At 40.3% G+C, this 13665-nt stretch overlaps 1 protein-coding gene across 7 annotated transcripts in view; it reads left to right on the top strand.

Annotated features, from left to right (window-relative positions):
* Positions 1-13665, top strand: part of LOC122555053 (glutamate receptor ionotropic, kainate 1) — a 320468-nt gene that overhangs the window by 115233 nt on the left and 191570 nt on the right. The gene's annotated exons all lie outside the window — the stretch shown is intronic.

The following is a 13665-nucleotide window of genomic DNA, read 5'->3' as shown; positions in this document are numbered from 1 at the left end:
CACACAAAGGCCACCTTGCTGATCTTTAAGGGGCCCTATTCTCTCCCTAGTTACCCTTTTGTCCTTAATATATTTGTAAAAACCCTTTGGATTCTCCTTTAATTCTATTTGCCAAAGCTATCTCGTGTCCCCTTTTTGCCCTCCTGATTTCCCTCTTAAGTATTCTCCTACTTCCTTTATACTCTTCTAAGGATTCACTCGATCTATCCTGTCTATACCTGACATATGCTTCCTTCTTTTTCTTAACCAAACCCTCAATTTCTTTAGTCATCCAGCATTCCCATACCTACCAGCCTTCCCTTTCACCCTGACAGGAATATACTTTCTCTGGATTCTCCTTCTTATTTCATTTTTCTTTCTTCATCTCCCCAACCCTCTCTTCTTCTCACTTTATTGTATTGGCTTTCTTCACCTGTTACCGATATCTGGATTTTTTTTTAAAAATCCAGTGGCTTGAGCACAGGAGATTCAACTACTGATTACTTAAGTATCTCCTAATTGCACTGCAATGTATGTCACTGAATCCCCAGATCGAAGAATCAAAAGCCAATCAAATCAGAAACTAATAAACAGGATTTGCTTCTCAAGTTTTACTTAAGTTGGAGCTATGCCTTTTTGTCAAATAATTGGAAGTTATCCAAAAGCAACAATTGATCAACAGACTTTAAATTGCTCCTTTTTATCAGAAATGATTTTAGTTTATGTGCTTCATAATTTCGGTAAAGCAATTCAAATTTTATGTAAAACAGTTTGAAAAAAGGTTTTCATTTCTCTTCGTGGAGTTTGCCAATCCAGGGATGGACATTATGGGATAGATTTGTAGTAGAAATTTTGGGAGTGTGTGAAGCCAGTTATGAATGAAATAGTAGCTGGAGTGTGTATCCACAAGTCTTGCCCCCATTTCTGTCAGTGGCAATTTTCAGTGAAGAGAGGAATCGTTTTGGAGATGAGAATGTCATAACTTTAGCAACTTTGAGTGAGACTGCTGTGTTTCTAAATCACACCTTAGAGGTGTGAATAGTATAGAAATGAGGAAACATTGTGTTACACACTTCATAGTTTATCATGAAATGTTTTTAATAGCCTGAGTTATATCTGTGTCTACTAAAGGGAGTGATTGGTGTTGTGATTGGTAAAGGTAGATGGCCATTAAATAAAGTGGTTTCCAAGTTGTTACTTCAGAAAACTGCCAAGTGAAGGAACACCATTATAAAAATTGAAAAACCTGTTGACATCTCAGAATGACCCATCCTCTATAAAGTACTATTCTCTTTCTACAATGTGGAAAGGATTAGATCAATATATAATTGCTTAAACTTGTCCCTGTGCATTAATTAATTGTGTAAAGAACAGCTCTACCATCTGTATGGCTGTTTCAAAGATTTAACAAATATCTGACCTTTCATTCAGTTTTTAAAGAACAGTGTAGCCATTCCTTTTGGTTGTCTGAAAGCTTTAGACGTATATCTGAGCTTATAGCTGTCATCAAGAGCACTTATGGATTCTATACTGCAGGGTTTGTTCACAAAACCATGTTAGGAAATGTTAGTTTGATGGTTTGGTTGCCTTCCACTTACTAATGCATTCTGCACTGCAAGGTTTGTTTACACAACAGTCCAAGGGGATGTGAATTTGTTTATTGTTGACAAATTTATAAGTTTCTAGGAGCATAGAATTCCTATATGTAGATAGAGGCCATTCAGCCCATCAAGTTCTGCACTGACCCTCCAAAGAATTTCGCACCCAGACCCAGCCCCCTTCCCTATCCCTGTAACCCCTCATTTACCATGGGTAACCCACCTAGCCTGCATACCCCATCAGTGGCTGGCCAGCATTTATTGTCTGCCCCGGTTGTCTTTGAGAAGGTAATGAGCTGCCTTCTAGAACAGCTGCAGTTCATATGCTGTAGGTAGACACGCAATGCCATCAGGAAGAGAACTACTGTTCAAGTGATAATTATTTTGAACCATATATTTAGTTTTTTCAAGACTTTCAAATATTGGTATAAGATTGAGTTCTGTTTATTTAGTGAATATGGGAGATTGGGTCAGATGAAGGGCTGGCGTTGAAGCATTGCAATGAAGGAATGAGAAGGCTAAGGGAGTGCAGAAAGCTTTACACTGAGCTGCAGAACAAAGCCCAAGATGCTGTGAACAGAGAGCAGCATTGATCTGCCTCCAACTTCACCTTGGGTCAGCCACCGGAATATAAGATCAAACTCCAAGCTCTTCCCACTTACCAGCTAGCACTGCTGGGATGGAGGCAGGGTCACAAAGTAGGGAAACGTCAACTCCAAATTTCAGCTATACAATGATACGACAGCGTAGATTGGCTGGGGAACTGAAATGTTAGCATTAGTGTGAATATTTCTCTGAAGTTGACCAGAAGCAAAAATGTCGCAAGTTTGAAGTTTTTGCTTAGAAGTGCACTCATCATTTCAACTGACATGATCAATGTTCATAACCAATTTTCACCCACTGTCACCAGGCTAAAGCCCAATTGACAATAGATATATACCCCTTAGTTAGTAGTAGGGGTGGGGCGTTCCATTTTCCAGACCAGCCAGTCAATCTAGCAGACTTGGCAGTGCCAGACCTCACTCCTGGGCACTACTGGGACTGCAAGGACAAGCAGGAAACAGAGTTATATTTGTGGGAGACAGTTACATTCCAGGATTTACAGGATGGAGGGGTTTGAGAGACCAGGGACAGGAGGAGTGAAAGATCAAGCTTTGAAAGGTAGGTGGCAAAAATCGAAAGGTGGAATAACATCTTCAGGGAGTGCACTTTTAACACACCCCTGCCCCACCGAAAGCACACCCAGATGGGCTGGAGACAACCCTAAGTTGACTAATGGGAAACATCGTTATTTTCCAGAGGTGAAATGAGAGAACTGCCTTTGACATCAAAGTCGTGTTTAACAAAATGTGTCAGCAAAAATCTCGAGCAAAATTAAAGTTAATGATTATCAAGGAGAAAACTCTCCACTGGTTGGAGTCATACTTGGCACATGGGAAAATGGTTATGGTTGTTGTAGGTCAGTCATTTCAGGTCCAGACATTTCTGCAGGAGCTCCTCAGGGCAGTGTCCTAGGCCCAATCATTTTCAGCTGCTTCATCAATGACCCTCCCTCCATCATAATGTCAGAAATGGGGATGTTTGCCAATGATTGCACAATATTCAGCACCATTCTCCACCCTTCAATAAAACAACAGATATCCAAATGCAGCACGACCTGGACAATATCCAGGTTTGGGCTGAAAAGTGGAAAGTATCGTTTACACTGAACAAGTGTTAAGCAATGACCATCTCCAGCAAAAGATAATCTCACCATTATCCCTTAGTATTGAATGACACTCCCATTGCTGAATGACCTACTATCAATATCCTTGGAGCTTACCATTGACCAGAAACTGAACTGACTATCCATATAAATACTGTGGCTACAAGAGCAGGTCAGAGGCCAGGAATCCTTCAGTGTGCATCTCACCTCCAGTCTCTTCAAATCTGTCCACCATCTGCAAGGCCACATGTCAGGAGTGTGTTGGAATACTCCCCACTTCACTGGAATGGTACAGCTCAACAACCTGCAAGAAGCTTCACACTATCCAAAACAAAGCACCCCTCTTGATTGGCATCACATCCAAAAACATTCACTCCCTCCACCACTGTCACTCAGTAGCAGCAGCAGCACATACCACCTATAAGAAGCATTAGACAAAGCTCATTAGACAACACCTTCCAAACCTACAACCACTAGCACAAACCACAAGGAGAATTCTAAGAGTTTCACTTCATTTTGTTTTCGAGTCAGTTCAGGAATCAGCTCGAACCGCTACCATCTAGGCGGCAGTAGATACAAGGGCAGCAGATACATGGGAACACTGCCATCTGCAAATTCCCCCTAAGCCATTCACCATCCTAACTTTGAAATATTCCACTGTTCCTTCATTAACACTGGGTCAAAGACCTGGCACTCCCTCCCTAACAGCATTTTGGATACACATGCACCAAACTGACTGCAGCAATTCAGAAAATCAGCACATCACCGCCTTCTTAAGAAAAACTAAGGATGGGCAATAAATGTTGGCCCATCAAGCAATACCCACATCCCACAAATGAATAAAAAATTTGCAGATTATCAAAGAAGCAGCACTCTGTACTCTATTCAAACCGCATTACAGCATGGCACACCAGTCACTACATGATATCTTGATTAAAGCATATGTGGAAAATAAACTGATAAAAAGTTCCCTTAGGTTTGAAGAGCTTTATGTTACACTAGGAGTTGTGAGAATTTACTACAGTATTTGATTGAATAGACTCAGACTCAGACATGTGCAGTGCAGATGGAAGCCATTTGGCCCATTGTGTCTGCGAATATTGTGCTGCAGCTTGATTCTTGTCAAACTGCGCATTCCATGGCTGTGCTTTGATTGCATCTTTTGCAATTGCAAAATTGTCATCTTGTGTTTGGAATGCAGTTGTTCTATATCTTATTTACCTAATTTGTTTTAAATTTGCATTAATGCTATACTTGAAGCTAATTCCTGAACTGACTCTAAAACAAAATGAAGTGAGACTGTTGGAATTTTCCTAGCAATGTTTCCAATGCTGGCTTGGCTCTGGATCCAGTCTATGATTACACTATAACTGAAGTTTGGTGCAAATTGAGACTTCTTTATGTTAATCCCATAATTATAATGCAAATGTTTCCTTCGGTAGAAAGAAAAAAGACTGTTGCTATAAAATTAATATTTCTAGGGACTGAATAGTTGTCATATTCTAATATCCTAAATTGTATTTTCACAACAGACATCCTACCAAAATGATAGCAAACAGCTGCACATGACAGTGGTGAAATCACAGTTTTTGCTTCGAGCAGGATATCTGCTAATTCTGACTTGGATTGATTTCCCAAGGTTACGAAATGTCGAAGATTCAGAAACATCTTTGCAGCAGATCCATCAATATTAAATTGAAAATAGTAATATAAGGCTTGTGTTTACTCATCTAATACTAAATGTGTCCATCAAACACCACAACCTAGCCAGGTAATTTACAAATAATTTTCGTCAGGTTTGTTGGCTAATACTTGAACCAGAGGAGAAGGCTAGGGCTCGAGCATACATTAGCCTGTAGTAAACTTTGTGAAAGTCTGCTGCAAATGTTTCTGTGCTCCAGCCAGCATTGAATTTATCATTGAGGGGATGTTTTTTACGCACTGTAATGGCTTTGGAGCCAAAGGACTGACTGACTGTAATTTTTCCCAGATTAACTGAAATATTGGGACAATGAGACCTTACTGCAATTGTTTTATAGGGTAAGCTGAATGGAACTGAGAGTGTGCTTCCCACTGGGGTGTCCAGCAAAGAAATAGATCCGGGTCACCGTAACTGCAGAAAACATGTTGCCATCATAGAAAGCTGTTAGCAGGCAGCCTGGAGATTTAAGCAATTTTCTTTTGACTTCTGTAATCGAATGAGTAGGAAGTTTGTCAGTGTTATTTAAATCTAGCCCGGTTGTTACTTTTGAACTTACTCAGTCATGGGGAGTTAACTCATTAACACTGTTTTGAGCTAGAAACCAGCTAGAAGTTAAAATCCAGACTTCAAGATCCACCTGAGAACAAAAAGCTTTTTTTCGTGTGTGCAAACTAGTTGTGTGTGGACTGGAGAATGTGCCTTGGCAGTGTACATTTTGTGGAGGAAGTGGTATTGTTTGAAGCTGGCCTCTGAGCCTGCAACAGGTATGGATATTTCAATCCTGAGTATTCTATTGTCAGGCTTGTTACACAAAGCAGCTGACTTCAGTTTGATCTGCCCAAGACTTGTGAGAATGGAAAGATGTTCACACTTGCCTAATCCCAAAGAATGGCCTTATGACCTTGCAAAGATGTTAGGTTTATTCAATGACAGGTAGTTTCAAGGAATGCAACAAGAAAACTAGTGGTCGTGTCAAAACAGTTTTATGTCTGCTAATCCAGGAGGAGTTGCAATATGATTTAGCCATTACAGATATTCATTGCAAAATGGTCAAGCTAATTTATACCTTTTTTTTAGAACATGCAAAAGCAAATTACTGCAGATATTGGAAAAGAAAAAATGCTAGAAATCACAGTGGGTCAGGTGGCATCTGTCGAGAGAGAACAAGCTAATGTTTCGAGCCGAAATGATTCTTCATCTGAGTCATCTCGGCTCAGAATATGCAAAATTGCTCTAAATTAAAATCAACACTGTTTTAATGTTCATCTTGCATGTTTCAGTACACAAAAATAATATGAATTCTCTTTATGAATAAAATTAGCTGTTTCGTTATCCATGCAACCGTTTAGATTGTATATCAAGAGACAGTCCACATTCCAAGAGATGTTTGTATGTTCTGCTGCATTCTCTGTTCATCTGCATTTTAGCCTGAAATTTATACCCTGAAAAGCAACCGAACTGCATATTGTTGAAGTAGTTCAAGTTATTGTTATTAAACTTGTTTTATTGCAACATTTAGCGGTTAATTATTTTTCCACAATATAAGGCAGATTAGTTGCAATTTTGGTATGAAAGTGGGTTACATCATTGGAATCCTCATCAATGCCAAATAAATGTAAACATGTCAACTGTTAGGATTTGGCCTTTAGGATTATTGACATCAGTGTTAATTTTGTTTGCTTGTGACATTTTGCAAATTCTAAGGAGAAAAATGTCCATGCCAAAAGATGGATTATTTTTCTTTCCTCTTCAATGATGACATCCAAAATTATATGACTATTCAGGGTTAAATGTCAAAATCCATGTGACACACAATGTGGCTTAGGTTGTTTCCAAATTCTAACTAGTTGTCAAACTGCAACAATGACACACTTAACTATATCTCTTGTCATCTCATCCTCTGATTGTTGCATCATAACAATGTAGCTCAAGTTTTAATCAAATACCAACTTGTGGAAATATTATCCTATAGATTCAATTTGCCATGACAGTTTGTGCCAAAATCAAAATTCTGTTAACTTCTTGGTGTAAGGATTGCATGGACAACATAACAATGACAGCAGCCATTGAAGATTGGGCCATTTCCACTCTCTTGCTTTTTCTCGTTTCCCACTCACAATGAAAATACCAGTGGTAATGCTGCGCTTGGGGAAAGCTTTTCAATGATCAAACTCATTGCCACCTGCCAATACTACAGTTACAGGAAGCTGAGAAATGAGTTTTCTGGTCAAACTGGGAGGTTCTGTATCACAGTCAAAATTTTCCAACCCAACTCTATTGTCAATAACATAACGCTTATTGAAACACAAAAGTGGATGGGTGTTTTTTCAAACTTAATTATTTCACAGTATTTGGTTTCACTTTATTTATGTGTGTAGCATTGCTATTTATTGAGACTACCTAAGACAGCTAAAGTACTGGTCTCAGTATAGCACACATTGTTGGAATCAGGGCAGTTCAGGGCAATTCCTTTGTTGTGGAAGAAAGAATTTTGAGATTTTACTCACCTTTATTGAATTTTCACATTCCTGTGCAGTGTTGTACTTACCACCCTGTAGGACATAGCTGAACTTATATGCTTGACTATGCATCGTTAAGAACATTGTATAAGATCTCATCCAACGAGGATAATGTTATAGGTGAACGTAAAGCTCTATAAGGCCTCGGCCAGCCAAAAGATAGAGATGGACCCTCATTTGGACAGAACTGGCACTACCATTTATGTCCCTCATGTTCTTACCTTGTCTGACTCTCCCACTGCACCCAGGGTGCTAGACTCCTCCATGCTCCCAATCATGCCCCACACTCCCACTCCAAATTCAATGCTTAAACTGAATCATTCTTGAATCTTCATGCAAGCTCACATTCTCCTGCTCCCTTCCCTTTGTGCTGTTGAGTTCAATAAAGAAAGCCACTGATGTCAGACAAAACTGAATAAAACCAATTGGTGCATACCACCTTTAAACAAACAGCAATTAGGTGTGATGTGATTCTAGAACGCTGCTGGCTTTATCTTGAAGATAAGAGTTTGTTAAAAATATATTTTAGGCTAATGACTCTTCATGGCATAACAGTGCAAAACAAGTTTGAACATGCCACAGGCCAGTGTGAGGCCCAACATTCCACAGGCTGCATCTCTGCAATCCTACAACAGAATTGTGATTACATGACTGCAACTGTCTTAAGTGAGAGATCTGAAACAGGTGCCTTCCAAATCTAGACTAGGGTTAAACAAGGCTGTGCGATAGCCCCAACTGTTTACAACAACCTAAATGGCTATTCATCTCATTAAAGATGAACAGGCCTCTGGTTTGAGTAAGGAATACCACCTGGATGGAAAGTCTTTTAACCCAATTACATCCATACCAAAACGAAACCAAGCATCATAAACATACTTGATCTGCTGTATGAAGATGAACATCATTGTCTACTCTGGGTTAGACTTGAAAGTCATTTTCAACTTCTTCAATTCTGCATACTAGAGACTTGACCTGTCCTTGAATGTTATAATGTCATAGAGATGTATAGCAGGGAAATAGACTCCTCAGTCCAACTCATCCATGCTGACCAGATATCCTAAATAAATCTAGTCCAGCATTTTCCAGCATTTGACCCATATCCCTCAATCTTTCATTTTCATATACCCGTAAAGATACCTTTTAAATGTTGAATTTGTACCAGCCTCCACCATTTCCTCTTGTAGCTCGTTCCATACACACACCAGCCTCTAAATGAAAAAGTTGTTCCTTAGGTCCCTTTTAAATTTTATCCCTCTCATCTTAAGCCTACGTCCTCTAGTTTTGGACTACCCCATCCTGGGGAAAAGACCATGTCTATTTACCCTATCCATGTCCCTCATGATTTTATAAATCTCTATATGGTCACCCCTCAGCCTCCAGCTTTCCAGGGAAAATAGCCTCAGCCTATTCAGCCTTTCCCTGTAGCTCAACCCCTCCAACCCTGGCAGCATCCTTGTAAATCTTTTCTGAACCCTTTCAAGTTTCGCAACATCCTTCCAATAGGAAAGAGACCAGAATTGCACACAGTATTCCAAAGGTGGCCTAACCAATGTCCTGTACAGCCACAGCATGACCTCCCAACTCGTATACTTCATGCACTGACCAATAAAGGCAAACATACCAAATGCTTTTTTCACTACCCTATCATCAATTCTAAACTCATGCCAACACAGACCTGTGAATATCACCTCCCATATAGATTGATGGTGAGACCCTAGAATATATTACGCATTTCCCAGACATTGGTAGACCCTTGTCTTAAAAGATCCCATTGACAATGAAATCCAATACTGGATCAGTAACACTTCTCAGTCTTCTGCAAACTATAGCAGTGAGTGTTTGGCAATAAAGATCTCCCACAAGTCAACCTAAGTCCTAACGTACAGAACATTTGTCATCACCACACTCCTGTGTGGCTGGGAGATCTAATCTGTATATCAGTAACACAAAGGAATGCTTGATAAATTCCACCATTAATGTCTCCACTACAACTTCCGGATTTAATGGAAGAATAAGTAAGCAAGTGTCATTGCTCATCTTGTAACCAGCTTTACACGAGCTCAGGCAAAACTCCTAAAAACCAACTACAGTGAACAGGATAATGTGTCTGGGTAACTGAAAAACATTTCCTCTGCCAGGTCTTTTTGTCAATTCTGAACTAATCAACATTCCAGAGAAAGACAAAGGATGCGATATAAATGTACTTGGAAACTGTCTCTGAAGAGTAGCAATGTTGACAGTGACTGGGAGGAACTCACTACCAACCATTCAAAATGTCCAACTCGTCTATCAAACTGCATCATACTTTGAGTCCAGAAGTCTTAATGATGAGGCAATAAAGGGTGGTTGTATCAAGGTCACATTACTATGGTGTTTCAAGGCAACAGTGGGTTCACCACTGCCTTTTCAAGAGTAATTGGAGATGGTCAATAATTGCTGGACTTGCCAGAGATGCTCAGATAACACAAATGAATAAAATAATCATAAGAATTCTTCAGGTGCATTAAGTTGGGATTAGTGGAAAGCATTATTCTTACCACTCTGTTAGTCTTCAACATAATTTATGTGCTCAAATTAAGTAGCTGTTACAAGAAGTTGCAATTTAATTTATTGTCCATCTCTAGAGACTAACGGTATGAATCTCAACTTCATAATGCACTGTTAGTGCAGACTGTATGCATGAATCTGCTGAAGCTTAATTTATTAAATATATTAAATATAATTTATTGTTTTTATTTTTGGCATCAGCATTTTTGACTTACATTTGCTAAGGTATGATTTTGTTTTAAACTAATATCTTCTACTGTCCACTTTGCTGATTGAGTGAACCATGACACTCTTCCACCTGGAGGACAGTAATTGTGAGGAGGAGGTAAATCACTCCAACCCCCTACCAATACCTTTCTTGAAGTCATTGCCAGCAGCTGAGCGAAAATGCTTTTAATTTGCCTTTGCTCATTGTTCATCTTTGCTTTCTATAAAACATCCTTGGAGATCATGAGTAGAGAACATCACCAATGAAGGAGTCCTTTTTAGGGGTTATGATCAGATGAAAAGAGGTAAGCTGGCTTATGTCAATGGGTTGGTCACAACAAAGATCTAAATTCTTTTTAGTATGAGGCTATATATCATTCAATCAAAGTATGGTTAACATCTTTTTTTGAGAAAAAAGTGAGGTCTGCAGATGCTGGAGATCAGAGCTGGAAATGTGTTGCTGGAAAAGCGCAGCAGGTCAGGCAGCATCCAGGGAACAGGAGAATCGACGTTTCGGGCATAAGCCCTTCTTCAGGAGGGCTTATGCCCGAAAGAAGGGCTTATGCCCGAAACGTCGATTCTCCTGTTCCCCGGATGCTGCCTGACCTGCTGCGCTTTTCCAGCAACACATTTCCAGCTAACATCTTTTGTTGTAAGCCATAACAAGCCAAAGGTTTTTTTGAAGTAATACCAACAGCTAATTTCTTATATCCTAGCAAAGTTATCATGAAGCAATGTTGTACATACAGCCTTTGTGTACATATTTGCATCTCCACATGCTCTGTGTATTTAGAGCAGGCAGTGGAAGGTGGTAATATCACTAGATGAGTAATCCAGAACCTGAGGCCAACACTCTGGACTAGCTGGGTTCAATCTGATTATGACAGATAGTGAAATTTGAGTTCAGTGAATATCTGGGATTTTTGAAAAAAGCTAGTCCAATGACAACCATTTCACTATTGTCCATTAAGGAAGAACATCTGCCTTCCTGATCTGGTCTGGTTTCCATATGATCACAATGTGGTTAACTCTTAACTGCCCTCTAAGCAATAAATGCTGGTTTCATTAGCAATATCTCAAGAAAGAACAAAAAATAAGTTAAAAGGAGACAGTGTCCAGTATAAAGGAAAATAATGTGCTTTTAGAGTCCTTTGTTTCTGCCTGATGCATACGATTTAACCAGAGTGTAAAGTTCTTCAGATGGTTTCTTGGATGCAGACAGCAATAGTGAACATTGCAGTTATTTTTAATGTTCTTAGCTCCCTGATATTTCTTCTCCAGAGTTATTTCCATGGGAACTGGGCCAGTTTCCACGTGTGTGAGGTGGAGAGAGAAGTGTAGACTGCAGTTTCTCTTTCAATAAGTTGCTCCTGGAAACACATTTGAAATACAGTACTAGGTTACACTGTCTAGGAGTGCTGTCTCTTGAATGGGTCTGTCTTTGACAGGCATGAGTTAATGTCCAGAGTTTGTTAATGCATTCCTCTGATTGCACAGGTTTAGATTGGGTTGGTTTGTGAGGCATCTGTCATTCCACCCACCCAACCCCAAGGATGATGCACTACACTTTGAAGTGACTTTGCATTTTGAGCAGTTTACCTTATTTCAATTCAATTTGCAATCTATTCCAAACAGTTGAAATTTTTAAAAATCATAGCTTCAAAATTGAAGAAATACAGCCTAATGGCATAAGGTTACGTACTGTTCGTGCTAACATTAATCAAAGAAGGCTTTGCTGGCTCGGCTATGTGAACAGAATGAATGTTAGCCCATATGTCCAGCTATACGCTATAAAGGGAAATAGTCTATGCCAAGATGCCAGCAAGACAATGTGGAAAGAGATATGAAACCCCTCAGCATCAATCATGACAATGGAAAAACTATAGCTGACAACAGACGCAAGTGGCAATCCCAGCAGTGCACAAAACATTGCAACCGTGATTACACGTGGTTTCAGAAGCTCCTAAGTGCACAACAGCCCTGCAAATGAAGCATCAGCAGAGATTACCTTGCATTACCAGCAAGGAACAACTTCATGATTGTTCATTGCAGGGCTGATTGAACCTCACTACAGTTCTAAAATTGCATTCACAGATGAAAGGATGCCAATCACTTACTAATCACGTTCCCCCCCCCCCCCCAACACACAAACACACACAACTCCAATCATGTGACCCATCCCGTCCACCCATTTAATACCTCACTATAGCTGAAATTGGATTGCATCATAATTTAGGAATCGGATGAGTTAGATTAGATTCCTTACAGTGTGGAAACAGGCCCTTCAGCCCAACAAGTCCACATCGACCCTCCGTAACCCACCCAGACCCATTTCCCTCTGACTAAAGCACCTAACACTATGGGCAATTTAACATGGTCATTTCACCTAAACCTGCATATCTTTTGGATTAGAAGTAACAAGGATTAGCTCCCAACTCACTATATCCAGAAATCAATATTTGACCGTGCCTACAATTTAGTCTACAATTGGATTTAGAGTGTACCTTGTCCTTCTCCAGTGACCATTACCAAAGATTTGATTAATAATTCAGGTTCCCTATTGTAATGATTTGATGACTGACTGTTTCATAAGGACAAAGGACAGCTATATAACAATTTATTCCACTGCTAAGAGGGGGCTTTGTGTAAAGTGAAAGATTCTTCAGACACATGGCTGAATTTTCAAAGAGGGTCATGATCAGGAATGGAGGCAGGCAAGCCCTCCATTTGGCACAACTGGCCACTATGCGATGCCTTGATTCTGATGCTGAACTACTTAAAGTCCTGTTCCTCCATTGACTGGGATACCAGATGCTAGTGCAGGTTTGACTGGAATAAAATTCAACAAGGTGGGCCCAGATCTGCAACTATGATCCCCTAATTTTTCCTGCTCTTGTGTAGACATCTGAGGTCTGTGTGCAACAACGGCCTCAGGAAGTCAATGCGGCAGCAAGCTGATTCCCATGTGGCAGAGCTTCCCAGCAGCTGCGTGGTTATGCAGCTTAAATGGAGCATTGTGTAGGGAGCAAGAGCACTCTTTAACCTGTGAGGCACCTTCCTGCACCTGGAATAGCTGCTCGGTTGGTCCCCATACACAAATTCTGGATCAGTGGTGCTGGAAGGGCACAGCAATTCAGGCAGCATCCGACAAGCAGCAAAATCGACGTTTCGGGCAAAAGCCCTTCATCAGGAATAAAGGCAGAGAGCCTGAAGCGTGGAGAGATAAGCTAGAGGAGGGTGGGGTGGGGAGAAAGTAGCATAGAGTACAATAGGTGAGTGGGGGAGGAGATGAAGGTGATAGGTCAGGGAGGAGAGGGTGGAGTGGATAGGTGGAAAAGGAGCTAGGCAGGTCGGACAAGTCTGGACAAGTCAAGGGGACAGTGCTGAGCTGGAAGTTTGAAACTAGGA

Source organism: Chiloscyllium plagiosum, chromosome 12 (assembly GCF_004010195.1).
Source record: "Chiloscyllium plagiosum isolate BGI_BamShark_2017 chromosome 12, ASM401019v2, whole genome shotgun sequence".
Classification (NCBI taxonomy): domain Eukaryota; kingdom Metazoa; phylum Chordata; class Chondrichthyes; order Orectolobiformes; family Hemiscylliidae; genus Chiloscyllium; species Chiloscyllium plagiosum.
The sequence above is the reverse complement of the archived record's forward strand: the minus strand, read 5'-3'. Positions and strand labels throughout refer to the sequence as shown.